Consider the following 14,313-nt stretch of genomic DNA (forward strand, 5'->3'; position numbering starts at 1 on the left):
GGAGGCGCTGGGTTTCCGGCGCGGAGACTAGGGCGGCGGCAGAACCGGCGGCGCGGGGCGGGGCGCGCGAAGCCGTCCGACTGGTCTGACGGCGGCGGCGCGGGGCCGGCCCGGCGGGCGGGCGCCTCCTGCACGACCTGCGATGTTCCAGACGGGCCGGCCGCCGGCGCCTGGAGCCCCGCTCCGGTGTCCTCCTCCAGTCCAGAAACCAGCCGGAATCTCAGACGTGTGCACGGCCCCGAGCCGGGTCCAAATCCGAGTCCCTCCAAACCCATCCTGTAGTATTTATTTGGGCTCAAGAAATTAAGCGTCTATAACTTGATTTATGGTGAAATTTCCCTTGCTTGAAGCGGATCGGTGGCTTGAAGACGAATAGCTGTGTCTTGAAACTTGAATTTGTCTTAGTAAACATGTTCTCAGAGGTCGTGGTATTGGCAGGAGTCTCTTATTTTTCAATGCCCCACTATATGCCACTCTAGTTTTTGTCTCTAACTGTGGAAGGCGCTCTATGTGAAAATCGAAGTGAGTCCATACCTCTAGTACAGTCAGTGATACTTTAGCTTCCTTAGAGATTGACAACAGAAGTCCATTTCTGTCTCCTTTCTTTTTTTTTTTTCTGTCTCCTTTCTTTTCTTCCTTGGCCACATCTAACCGCAAGGGGTGAGATCCCTACCGGGGATCCCCACCGCCTGCAGTGGAAGCGCAGAGTCTTAACCACTGGACCACCTGGAAGTCCTTGGAAGTTCCTCTGTATTGGAAGTTCCTCTTCAAGCAACAACAGCAGCTATAAAATAGTATTTAATTTATGAGCCTTATCAATATGCCAGCTACTAGCTCTCTACCTGTCTTAGTACGTAATCCTATAATCACCCTATAAGGTAGAAAGCATTCCCTATAAAGGAAACGGAGGCACAGAGGTGAAGTAACCGGACCCATGACACGCAGACAGGAGCTGTCTGTCACCATGCAACGCTGTTGCTTTGTCATTTTTGGATGACAGACCTGATGCTAAGTCAGCAATCCTACAACTTAATAATAATTTGTTTGGTAATGGTACAAACGTTTACTGTGCACCTACCGTTTGTATGCCAGACGCCGACTAGGTACTATGGAATAGAAGCCTGAACCAAATACTCAGAAAGTTCTCCGTCCAGCAGGGGAGCGGTAGGCTGTAAACTGGTGCTGGGCGGTGGGGGGCCACTCCCTGAGGGGAAAGATCCTAGAGGAGGGAGCCACACAGGGAAAAGGTGCAACAGGTAACTGCCTGCAAACTCCCCTCAAATTCTTGGCTGACTCCTGAATGAACATGCATGGGGCAAGAACCCACATGACCCAAAGGATAACAAGAGCCGGACAGAAATTTGAACAGCTCGTTGCCTGCTGCTGGGAAGTTTGGACTCAAGTCCTGCTGTCTTAGAGCTGCTTTGTGAACACTTGGCTTTTTTGTTTCTTTATTTGTCATTTTTTATTATTTTGAGGTACAGTTGATTTATGACACTGTGTAAGTTTCAGGTGTACAACATAGTGATTTACATTTTTTGAAAGTTACGCTCAATTTATAGTTCTTATAAAACATTGGCTATGTTCCCTTTGCTGTAAAATATATCCTTGTAGCTCATTTATTTTATATAAAGAAGTTTGTTCTCCTTAATCATCTACCCCTAGTTTACCCCCTCCTCCCTCCCCTTTCCCCACTGGTAAGCACTAGTTTGTTTCTCTGTCTGCAAGTCTGTTTCTTTTTTGTTATTTTAGCCAGCTTGTTTTATTTTTTAGATACCACATGTAAGTGAGATTATGCAGTATTTTTCTTTTTCTGTCTGACTTATTTCAGTAAGCATGATGCCCTCCAAGTCCATCCATGTTGTTGCAAATGGCAAACTTTCATTCATATCTATGTCTGTGTAGTATTTCATTGTGTGTGTGTGTGTGTGTGTGTGATCCCACATGTTCTTTATTCACCTATTGATGGACACTTGCGTTGCTTCCATATTTTGGCTGTTGTAAACGCTGCTTCAACTGTCCACTGAAACTTCATAATGACACACTTGAGGAGTAAAGACTGCATTCCAAAATTAAGGAATATATGCTAGGATTAGGGACAAATCAAGAGAAATCTAAAACCAAGCCCCTACCAAACCAAGGTGAGTTTCCGGTCATTTGACTTCCTGCTGGAACAAAATTTGACACTCTTCACAGGAAAATAAAAGAATCCAGAACATCTACAATGCATCATTCACAATATCTACCATACAACAATGGGAAAAAATAGTAGATATTGTGAGTAAAATATATGAACTATGGTCAAAAAGAGAGGAAAAGAAACAATTACAACATACCCACTAAAAGAAAAAAAAAAAACCTTGCTAACTCAAGGAAAACTGTTTCCCTCTAGACTCTTAATACTTCTGACATCAAATGTATGGGGTTTCCCCTCATATTAAGCAATTCTCCAACTCTTCAGACCAGCAGGATGTCCTATAGTTTAATTATGACACTACTCAGAGTTATTGCAGAACACACAGGCTAGAGGCTTCCCCTCACTTCAAATGCCAATCACAAGTTCCAGGTTGTTACCTGTACTTCTCACTCGCTGGCTATAAATTAAGGACTCCCAGGACCCTCTCCTCAGGCTTGTTAATTTCTAGAGTGGCCCACAGAACTCAAGAATCACTTGACTTACTGCTACCAGTTTTCTTTAAAGGATGGAACTCAGGAACAACCAAATGCAATGGACACATAGGACAAAGTATGGGAAAGCGTGCAAAGCTTCTATACCATCCCCAGGCCCACCACCCTCCTGGTACACAGATGTGTTCACCAGTCCATCCTTTCAAGAGCTTGAATAGGCTCTCCAAACACAGTTCTTTAGGGTTTTTATGGAGGTTCTATTTTGTAGGCATATGATTGACTAAACCACTGACCTTTGGTGACTAAATTCAATCTCCACACCTCTCTGCTCACTGGAGATCAAGGGGATAGGATTGAAAGTTCCAACCCTCTAGTCGCATGACTGTTTCACCTGGCAGCCAGTCCCCATTTATAGGAGCTTTCCAAAAGTCACTTCATTAACGTAAACTCAGGTGTTTTGGAAGCTGCTTGTTATGAATAACAGACAACTCTCCTTCACCTTTGTCACTGCAGAGCTATTTCAGAAACTGGGGAGAAAACAAGCAAACAAATATTACAACAAAAGATACTCCTATTACTCTCTGACTCAGAAAACTACAAGAGGCTTTAGGAGTTCTGTGCCAGGAACCAGGGGCAAAGACCAAATACCAAATATGTATTTCTTATTATATCACTATTATCATGCCCGCAGGCTTCCCTGGTAGATTAGTAGTAAAGAATCCACCTGCTGATGTAGAAGACTTGGGTTCTATCCCTGGGTCAGGAAGATTCTCTGAAGAAGGAAATGGCAACCCAGTCCAGTATTCTTGCCTGGTAAACCCATAGACAGGGGAGCCTGGTGGGCTGCAGTCCATGGGGTCGCAAAGAGTCAGACACGACTGAGCAACGGAGAGCACACTCACAACCTATGCACCAATGTTCCCCTCCTACTGCTGTGACTCATAAACTCTCTCTTGTCTTCGCCAGTGTCTATGAAAATTGTGACATGCTAACTTTCTGGCTTACAAGAGGAGTAAAATCAAATCTCAGATCCTTTCACAGTTACCAACTTAACAGAGATGAAGAGAAAAATCTTGTAAGGAACCAGGGGAAAAAATACACATTGCATACATGGATCCAATGATAGGAACAATGGCTAACTTCTCATCAGAAACAATGTAAGCCAAAAGACAATGGGACATCAATTTTAAGTGTTGAAAGGAAAAAGATGTATTAGTTACTAGATACTAGTTATTAGAACTAGATACTAGTTCTGTATCTAGTTAAAAACATGTTTTAAATAGAAATCTAAAGAAAGATATTGTCAAATAAACAAAACTAGTTTTTGCCACCAGCAGATTCACACTGCAAAAGAAAGTGAAGAATATTTTCAAGGTGAGGAAGTGATGCAAGATAAAATTTAGAATCTATAGAAAGAAACAAAGAGAACAGGAAATGATAAATATATTAGTGAATGTAAAAGACAATTTTCTTTCTTGTATTTAGTGATTTAAAAATCAACTGATAATTTAGATTAAAAAACACAATAATATTAGGGGGTTTATAACACAAGTAGAAGAAGCAAGGAGTGTGACAAGAAAAGCACAAAGCAAAAGGGAAGGTAAATAAAACCACATTGTTGTAAGGTTCTTACACATGAAGCTTTATAATATTAACTCAGAGTAGTGTCAGTACAAGATATAAAAATAACTATTGAAATAGAGAAGTCAGGAAAGCTATAAAAAATAAGCAAAAAAAAAAGGGGGGGGACACAAATAAAGCAAATAGCAAGATTGAAAAGTTATCAAGAACTACTACACACTCCAAGACAAGACAGACCTTGTCAAAATGACTAAGAAAAGACCCAACTCTATGCACAGAAAAGATCCCCAACTCTACATTTAGAAAAAGTAAACAAAAAGGAAGAGACACAAATAAGACAAGTGGCAAGATTGAAAAGTTATCAACAACTATATTAAACACTTCAGTTAAAAGGAAAAATTTGTCAAAATGACTAAGACCCAATGCTATGTTTAGAAAAGATTCACTTTAAGATATAGATGGGTGAAAGAAATGAATGAAGAAATTATACTGTGTAAACAGTAAGCCTGAGAAAGCTAGGTGTGGTTATACTAAGTTTGTACAAAGTAGACTTTAACACAAGAAGTATTCCCCAAATTAAAAAGTGTCATTTTTGTAATGATAAAAGGATCAATTCATCAAGAAAACATAACCCTAGATATGATGAATCTAACAATCAAACTTCCAAATACATCAAGCAGAATTTGACAGAACAAAAGAGAGAAATATAAAATTCATAGAGTTGACTATTTTAACACCTCTCTCAGTAATTAATAACACAAGTACAAAGTCATAAAGGTACAGAAGATGTAAACATTATAATTTATCATTATGAAATCAACATGATAGAATATTATACCACTGACAGCAGGATATATATTCTTTTCAAGTACACATGAACTTTAACCAAGACCAACTATTTGGACTATCAAAGAGTCAGTGGGTTGAAATTGTAGAGATTATGTCTTCTCAATCAGAATGAAATTAAGCTAGAAATCAGCAGCGATAATTTATCTAAACAATGCCCTAATATTTGGAAATCAAGTATTATGCCTCTAAATAACCCAGGAGTCAGAGACGATATTACAGGGAAAATTAGGAAATACTCCAAACTGAAAAGGCATGAAGACAAATAAACAGACCAATGTAATGGAAGTAAAGTGTCCAAATATAGTTCTACACATGTATGGTCACTTGGCATCATTTGGCAAAAGTGTCAAGGTAATTTAGTGAAAAAAGAAAAGTCTTTCTACAAATGGTTCTGGAACACCTAGAACTCTGTATGGTAAGAACATGAACTTTGGGACTTGTATCTAGAACATATAAAGAAATCTTTCAACTCAATGAAAAATGGGCAAAATATTTGAATAGACATTTCTCCAAATAAGATATATAAATGACCAATAAGCTTATGAAAAGATGCTTGACATCATTAAACATCAGAGAAATACAAATCAAAATGCCAGTGAGATACTACTTCACATCCAGTAGGCTGGCCATAATAAAAGAAAATAAGTGTTGGTGAGGATATGGGAAATGTGAATCCTCCTATGCTTCTGGTTCAGTTCAGTTCAGTTGTGTCTGACTCTTAGCGACCCATGAACTGCAGCACACCAGGCCTCCCTGTCTATCACCAACTCTCGGAGTTTACTCAAACTTATGTCCATTGAGTCGGTGATGCCATCCAACCATCGCATCCTCTGTCATCCCCTTCTCCTCCTGCCCCCAATCCCTTCCAGCATCACGGTCTTTACAAATGAGTCAGTTCTTTGCATCAGGTGGCCAAAGTATTGGAGTTTCAGCTTCAGCATCAGTCCTTCCAATGAATATTTCCTTTAGGATGGACTGGTTGGATCTCCTTGCAGTCCAAGGGACTCTCAAGAGTCTTCTCCAACACCACTGTTCAAAAGCATCAATTCTTCAGTGCTCAGCTTTCTTTACAGTCCAACTCTCACATCCATTCATGACTACTGGAAAAACCATAGCTTTGATTAGAAGGACCTTTGTTGGGAAAGTAATGTCTCTGCTTTTTAATATCCTGTCTAGGTTGGTCATAACTTTCCTTCCAAGGAGTAAGCGTCTTTTAATTTCATGGCTGCAATCACCATCTGCAGTGATTTTGGAGCCCCCGAAATAAAGTCTGCCACTGTTTCCACTGTTTCTCCATCTATTTGCCATGAAGTGATGGGACCAGATGCCATGATCTTAGTTTTCTGAATGTTGAGCTTTAAGCCAACTTTTTCACTCTCCTCTTTCACCTTCATCAAGAGGATTTTTAGTTCTTCTTTGCTTTCTGCCATAAGGGTGGTATTCATCTGTATATCTGAGGTTATTGATATTTCTCCCAGAAATCTTGATTCCAGCTTGTGCTTCATTCAGCCCAGCATTTCTCATGATGTACACTGCATATAAGTTAAATAAGCAGGGTGACAATATACAGCCTTGACGTACTCCTTTTCCTATTTGGAACCAGTCTGTTGTTCCATGTCCAGTTCTAACTGTTGCTTCCTGACCTACATACAGGTTTCTCAAGAGGCAGGTCAGGTGGTCTGGTATCCCCATCTCTCTAAGAATTTTCTTTTTAAAAAAAATTTATTTATTTATTTTAATTGGAGGCTAATTACTTTACAATATTGTAATGGTTTTTGCCATACATTGACATGAATCAGCCATGGGTGTACATGTGTGCCCCCTCCTGAACCCCCGTTCCATCTCCCTCCCCATCCCATCCCTCAGGGTCATCCCAGTGCACCAGCCCTGAGCACCCTGACTCATGCATTGAACTTGAACTGGTGATCTATTTCACATATGGTAATAAAGATGTTTCAATGTTATTCTCTCAAATCATCCCACCCTCGCCTTCTCCCACCAAGTCCAAAAGTCTGTTCTTTACATCTGTGTTTCTTTTGCTGTCTCACATATAGGGTCATTATTACCATATTTTGAAATTCCATATATATGCATTAGTATACTGTATTGGTGTTTTTCTTTCTGACTTACTTCACTCTGTCCACAGTTTGTGGTGATCCACACAGTCAAAGGCTTTCGTGTAGTCAGTAAAGCAGAAATAGATGTTTTTCTGGGACTTTCTTGCTTTTTCAATGATCAAATGGATGTTAGCAATTTGATCTCTGGTTCCTCTGCCTTTTCTAAATCCAGCTTGAATATCTGGAAGCTCACGGTTCATGTTTGATTGAAGCCTGGCTTTGCTGCTGGTAGGATTATAAAATGATCTAGTAGCTTTGGAAAGGGTTTTCCCAGGTGGTAAAGAATTTGCTGGCCAATACAGGAGACTCAGATTTGATCCCTGGATCAGGACGATTCCCCTGGGGAAGTAAATGGTAACCCATTTCTGTATTCTTGCTTGGGAAATCCCGTGGACAGAGGAGTCTGGCACGGCTACACAGCCCATGGGGCCACAGAAGAGTTGGACATGCTGTTCTTCAGCCACTAAATTGTGTCTGAGTCTTTGTGACCTCATGAACTTCAGCAAGCCAGGCTTCCCTGTCCTTCACTGTCTCCCAGAGCTTTCTCAAGCTCGTGTCCATTGAGTTGGTGATGCCATCCAACCATCTCACCCTCTGTCACCCTCTTCTCCTCCTGCCCTCAATCTTTCCCAGCATCAGGGTCTTTTCCAACGAGTCACTTCCTCGCATCAGGTAGCCAAAGTATCAGAGCTTCAGCTTTAGTCCTTCTAGTGAATTTCAGGGTTCATTTACTTTAGGACTGACATGACTTAGAGACTAAACAACAACAATGAGATTTGGAAAACAGTTTGGTCATTCCTCAAGGTTAACCATAGAAGTACCGAATGACCTACAATCCTACTTTCTGATACATACCCAAGAGAAATAAAAACACATATTCACATAAAAAATGTGTACACAAATGTTGATAGCAACATTATTCATGATAGGCTAAACTGGAAACACCCCAAATGTCCATCTACTTATGAGTGAGTAAACAAAACATAGCAGCATATCCATGCAATGCAATGTCATTTAGCTATACAGCTCCATGATCCTATGATACGGATTAACTTCAAAACATCACACTAAGTCAAGGGCACAAAAGATCACATATTGCATGAATCCATTTATATAAAACGTCTGCCATAGGGAAATCTGCAGAGACAGAAAGTAGATTAAGTGTTGCCTAGGACTGGGAGAAGGGGGAAGCGGGAGTGACTGCTAAAAGATATGGGGTTTCTCTCTGGGGTGATAAAAATGATGAAACTGTGGTGACGGTTGCACAACTGTACAAATATGTTTGTACAGTATGAGCCAGGGTTCTCCAGAGAAATAGAGCTAAGAGGATTTATTTATTTATCCATCTATCCATCCATCCATGCATTAGTTACAGGAATTCATGCATGATCTGGCATCTACAAGCTGGAGAACAAGGAACTGACTGCTATGAGTCCCAGTCTGAGTCCAAAGACCTGAGAACCAGGGAAGCCCAAGTTCAAAGGCTTTGGCGTAGTCAATAAAGCAAAAATAGATGTTTTCCTGGAACTCTCTTGCTTTTTCGATGATCAAACAAATGATGATACTCTCAACTCAAGCAAAAAGAGCAAATTTGTCCTTCTTATGCCTTTTTGTTCTATTCACACCCTCAGTAAATTGGATGATGTCAGCAGGCATTAGTGAAGGCCATTTGCTTTACCCAGTCTACCTATTCAAAGGCTAATCTCTTCCAGAAACCCCCTCACAGTCCAAAATAATGTTTTACAGCTATCTGGGTTTACAATGGGGCTTCCTTGGTGGCTCAGACAGGACAGAATCTGTCTGCAATGCTGGAGACCCAGGTTCGATCCCTGGATAGGGAAGATCCCCTGGAGAGGGAGTGGCTACCCACTCCAGTATTCTTGCCTGGAGAACCCCAGGGACAGAGGAGCCTGAGAGGCTACAGTCCATGAGGTCACAAAGAATTGGACATGACTGAGTGACTACTAACAGTGTAACTAACTGGGTATCTGAAGAATTGGGGATTCTGGGATCATTTGGTGAGATTGCCCCAGGCACAGACATTGACGGATAAGGAGAGGAGGGAAGTGGAAGGAGATTGGGGGATGGAGGTTCTGACAGATATGAGTGAGGGTCCCCCTACTGGGTCATCTGGAATTACTGGGTGGGGGCTGACTTCATAGCAGGGAACAGTGAGGGGCTTAGGGGAGTTGGATCAGGACCCCAGCACCCATCCAGCACTTTGCTTCTGCAAGCTGGAGACACTTGGGTTATAGCATTTTAATAATGCTTTTTTTGTATAGAGGACATTCACATATGTTGTTTAATTGTCCAAACAACTCTGAGAAGTATTATGATTTGGGTTTTTCAAATGTGTATAAGGAGCCTCAGGAAGCTTCAGTAGCTCCACTATTTTTGTGGCTCCTCACAACAGGAACATAGTCCCCTCAGGCCCCCATATTTACCTCAGGAGGAGGAATCATTATTTTGCAAATTCACCCCCTAACACACAAGAAAGAAGGCAAAATCTGAAAATACAAAGTAATCATGGGAAAATACTATTAATTATCTGTGTGTTGGAACTGGTTCCCACTCCAGGCTGAGCTAGGGGGTGCTCTGTGTGACGTCTCCAGCACCTGGAATTGACATAGAGTCCATGATCCATGAATGGCAACCCTCTCCAGTATTCTTGCCTGGAGAGTTCCAGGGACAGGGGAGCCTGGCGGGCTATAATCCACGGAGTCCCAAAGAGTCAGACATGACTGAGACTGAAACCATGCTCCATGAATGTTTTTGAATTAATAATCAGGTACTGATATGGGAGTGGGCTTCCCTGATGGCTCAGCAATAAAGAATCTGCCTGCCAAGGCATGAGACTTGGGTTCAATCTTTGGGTCAGGAAGATCCCGTGGAGAGGGAAATGGCAATCCACTCCAGTATTCCTGCCTGGGAAATCCCATGAACAGAGGAGCCTGGTGGGCTACAGTCCATGGGGTCGCAAAGAGTTAGAAGATGAAATAAGCCAGGTGGATCTCTGGGGCAGTCTTCTAAGAAAAGGGAAGAGTAAAGGGGAGGCGCATGTGAAATTAATGTATTCTGAATATGTTTACAGCAAGTTTTACAGGTATCCCCTGCTTTTGGAAAGTCTGCTTGACACCACTCCTTTTTACAAAAGATTTACAAAAAATATACTATTTTTGCCAATGGAATCCAAAGAAGATTTTCGCTTTTACAAAAAAAAAGGAGAAAACCAAAACTAGCATCAGTGGTTGTTTTGTAGCCAGCCGTTACAGAAGCTGTAGCGGCACCTAAGCACCCCGAGCTCCTTTCTTGGGAACTACATTCAGTCTCTCAGCATCAAGGTACTGTAACTTTGACCTGTATCTATAAGCATCTGTGCTTTATCTCAATTTATCTTGTGCATCTGTTAGCAAGATGTGTCCTAAGGTAATTCCTTCTTCACTTTATACCATTTAGGCTTAGGAAAAGTTTTCATAGGAACTCTCTACTTCCTCACAGGGGAGAAACCTTTCATCATTTCCAGGTAAGTGGCCAAGTGCTTTGGGGATTGCAAAATGCAAAACACTTAGTCCCTTGGCTTCCCTGGCAGCTAGGTGATAAAGAATCTACCTGCCAATGCAGGAGACATGGATTCCGTCCCTGATCTGGGAAGATCCCATGTGCTGCAGAGCAACTAAGCCCATGTGCCACAACTATTGAGCCTATACTTTAGAGGCCAAGAGTCTCAAATCCTGAACCCATGTGCCACAACTACCGAAGCCTGAGTGTCCTAGAGCCCATCCTCTGCAACAAAAGAAGCCACCACAATGAGAAGTCTTCACACTGCAGCTAAAGAGTAGCCCCTGCTTGCCACAACTAGAGAAGAGCCTGTGAGCAATGAAGACCCAGCCTAGCGAAAATAATAAATAAACAATAAAATTATCTATCTATATAACTTAATGAGGGCTGGCATGGATGGTCCTCAATGTCTTCATGGAAAAAGTTGCCCCAAAGCCTAGATTTGAAAATTGAGTAGGAGTTAGGTGGTGCAGAGGAGCAGAGCGGACGCTCTGAAGTAGGGTGTAGGGTGGTGAAGGGATAGGGCTCAGATTGTTCCCACCTTGTGTGTGTGTGCACGCTCTGTTGCTTCAGTCATGTCTGACTCTTTGTGACCCCATGGAATGTAGCCTGCCAGGATCCTCTGTCCATGGGATTCTCCAGGCAAGAATACTGGAGTGGGTTGCCATGTCCTCCTCCAGGGGATTGTCCTGACCTAGGGATGGAACCTGCATCTCTTAGGTCTCCTGGATGGGCAGGCAGATTCTTTACCACTAGCACCACCTGGGAAGCCCAACCTTCTCATTTAGGATAGGCTATAAATCTAAACATTATTGGCCAAGCCCAGCAGGAACTAGCCCCTACCTGCCTCTCCCTGGTCCCCATGCTCCAGCTTCATGGCCTGTGATAAAAGGAATGAAAATGTCCATGACCACATAAGAAACAGTACCAAGGAGAGAGAAGAAGGTGGAGGAGTGACTCCATCATGGCCCATGGAGGGGAGTGCCTGACTCCAGGACATGGGAGGAAGACCCTCGGAGTGGAGGTGAAGTACCAGAAGCAGCAGTCTGAGTTCACTGGCCACCGAGATCATTCCTCTGCTCTGTCTCCGAGTCAACTTTTCTTAGTCATCCAATCTGTGTGGACTTTCCCTGGGGAGAGGATGCAGGCACAGCTGTTCCCTCTATGGATCCACTCCTCATGGTAATGAGGGTCTTGACATTTTTCCTTATTTATTATAGACAGTACCAGCCACCACCCACCAACATGAAAACATGCCTGTCTTCCTTGCAGATATGATGCTGGAACTCCTGTGTTGAGTTCTGGCAAGATGGGTGTGTGTACTCCCCAGGGTGGAGGTGGGGTAGGGTTCATTCCACATGTCAATCAATCATCCAGGTAAGAGGTCCTCAGCTAGAAACAGGACCACAGTTTGTTGGCTTTCTTTTCTTTCTTTTTTTAAAAATTTTTGACCACGCTGCACAGCATGTGGGATCTTAGTTCTCCGACCAGGGATTGAACCCATGCCCCACGCGTTGTAAGGCAGAGTCTTAACCTCTGAACAACCAGAAAAGTCCCTGTTGACTTTCAAGTAAGTATAAGAAGACACTTAGAATCTCTTGAGAGAAGAGAATCCCTTAGAATCCCTTTGGAGACTAAACACAGGTAACAGGCAACATTTGCTGGATACTTGTCAAGGGTCAGACCCTACATGTAAATAGTCCAAGTCAGGATTAAACTACAGCTCAATTAATAGGCGAAAAAACTTTCCCTGGAGGGAAAAAACAGCTTTTTCTTAGGAAATCTTTAAAAGACTTGACCTTCACTCCCGAGAGCATGAATTAAACTAGATATTTTTCTTCTCAAGATTTTTCCCAGAACTAAGACGGGAAGAGAATAGGATCATCTTCAGGAAAATGCTGACCCCTGGTGGACATTTATTGAACTGCTTTTTAAACAACCGCCACAGTATGGACGGTAAACCCAGAGGCAAAACTTCTTTTTAAAGTTGCCAAAAGCGAGAAGAGGAATCAAGAATTCCTTTTTACTCCTTGTTACCAAATAAACCATTTGTCTCTAAAAAAAAATAAAATAGAATAAAGTTGACCATCCCTATATTTAAGTTTTCTCAGGCTGCTGCTGCTGCTGCTGCTAAGTCACTTCAGTCGTGTCTGACTCTGTGCGACCCCATAGATGGCAGCCCACCAGGCTCCCTCATCCCTGGCATTCTCCAGGCAAGAACACTGGAGTGGGTTGCCATTTCCTTCTCCAGCGCATGAAAGTGAAAAGTGAAAGTGAAGTCGCTCAGTCGTGTCCTACTCTTAGCGACCTCATGGACTGCAGCCTACCAGGCTCCTCCGTCCATGGGATTTTCCAGGCAAGAATACTGGAGCGGGGTGCCATTGCCTTCTCCGTTTCTCAGGCTAAGAACCCCAATAGAAATAGAGTATTTCACTGTCTCTCCAAACTTTTCTGACAACTGGATTTAATATCAAGCATGTTGAGATTTGCCATTATGACTTAGGGATTTCACAGTTATATGAAGAAAAAACACAAAATGATTTGGTTTCCCTAAAAATTTCAAAAATTTTGCCTTGATTGAACACCTTCTATTAGAGCACAGTCTATACCCCCCCGCCCCAGAAGTTAAGCTCGAACTGTCTTAGACTGAGAAAATAGAAAAACTTCTTCTACTAAAGGTGAATTCCCCTAAAATTGAGTTCCTCTGCTGAGTTTATGATTAACCTCTCTACCCAAAACTTTATTCCCTTTCTTGTCCCATACCTCTTCCCCGTCAAGACTGAAGAGTATCAAAGAAAAGTGGGGAGAGGGGTTGTAACCTAGCAAAAGCCTGAGATCTTCCCAGGACAGAGCCCACCTCCCCACCGTGTTCTCTGCTGGCCACTTATAATGTAGAAAAAATTTAGCCTTATACACCTTTCTTGAGTTCCAGAGAAGAAATGTAATCAGAGGAGTGGGAATATGCAGAAACAAAGGAAAATATTCAAGTGAGACAAAATAATAATAGTTTAGTCATTAAATAAAGTCAAGGACCTTTAGTTTCTCCTCAAGGGCTAGAGATAATATCATGAACCATATTCTTGAGCTATTTTGCAGACACTGAAACCCCCACCAGGTAGAAGAAGTCAAGTGTATGCTACTCATAAGCACATAGACCCCAGACTGGTTGGAACTAGACAGGTGATGATGTTGACTCCCAATTACCTTACCAACAACCAGTCAGAAGACTGCTGGTGGTCACAAGCTGATCACACACTCAGTAACCCTCTCCCTCGTGTGCGTGAAGTCGCTTCAGTCGTGTCTGACTCTTTGCAACCCCGTGGGCTATAGCCCGCTAGGTTTCTCTGTCCATGGGATTCTCCAAGCAAGAATGCTGAAGTGGGTTTCCATGCCCTCCTCCAGGGGATCTTCCACACCCAGGGTTTGAAACCACGTCTCTTACATCTCCTGCATTGACAGGTGGGCTCTTTACCACTGGCACCACCTGGGAAGCCCAACCCTCTCTCTCATCCTTTCTTTAATCTGAGTATCACCCACTGGACTCCTTACTGAGTGCACTGAATTTTTCTTCACCACAACT

The sequence above is a fragment of the Cervus elaphus genome, chromosome 11 (genome assembly GCF_910594005.1).
Source record: "Cervus elaphus chromosome 11, mCerEla1.1, whole genome shotgun sequence".
Classification (NCBI taxonomy): domain Eukaryota; kingdom Metazoa; phylum Chordata; class Mammalia; order Artiodactyla; family Cervidae; genus Cervus; species Cervus elaphus.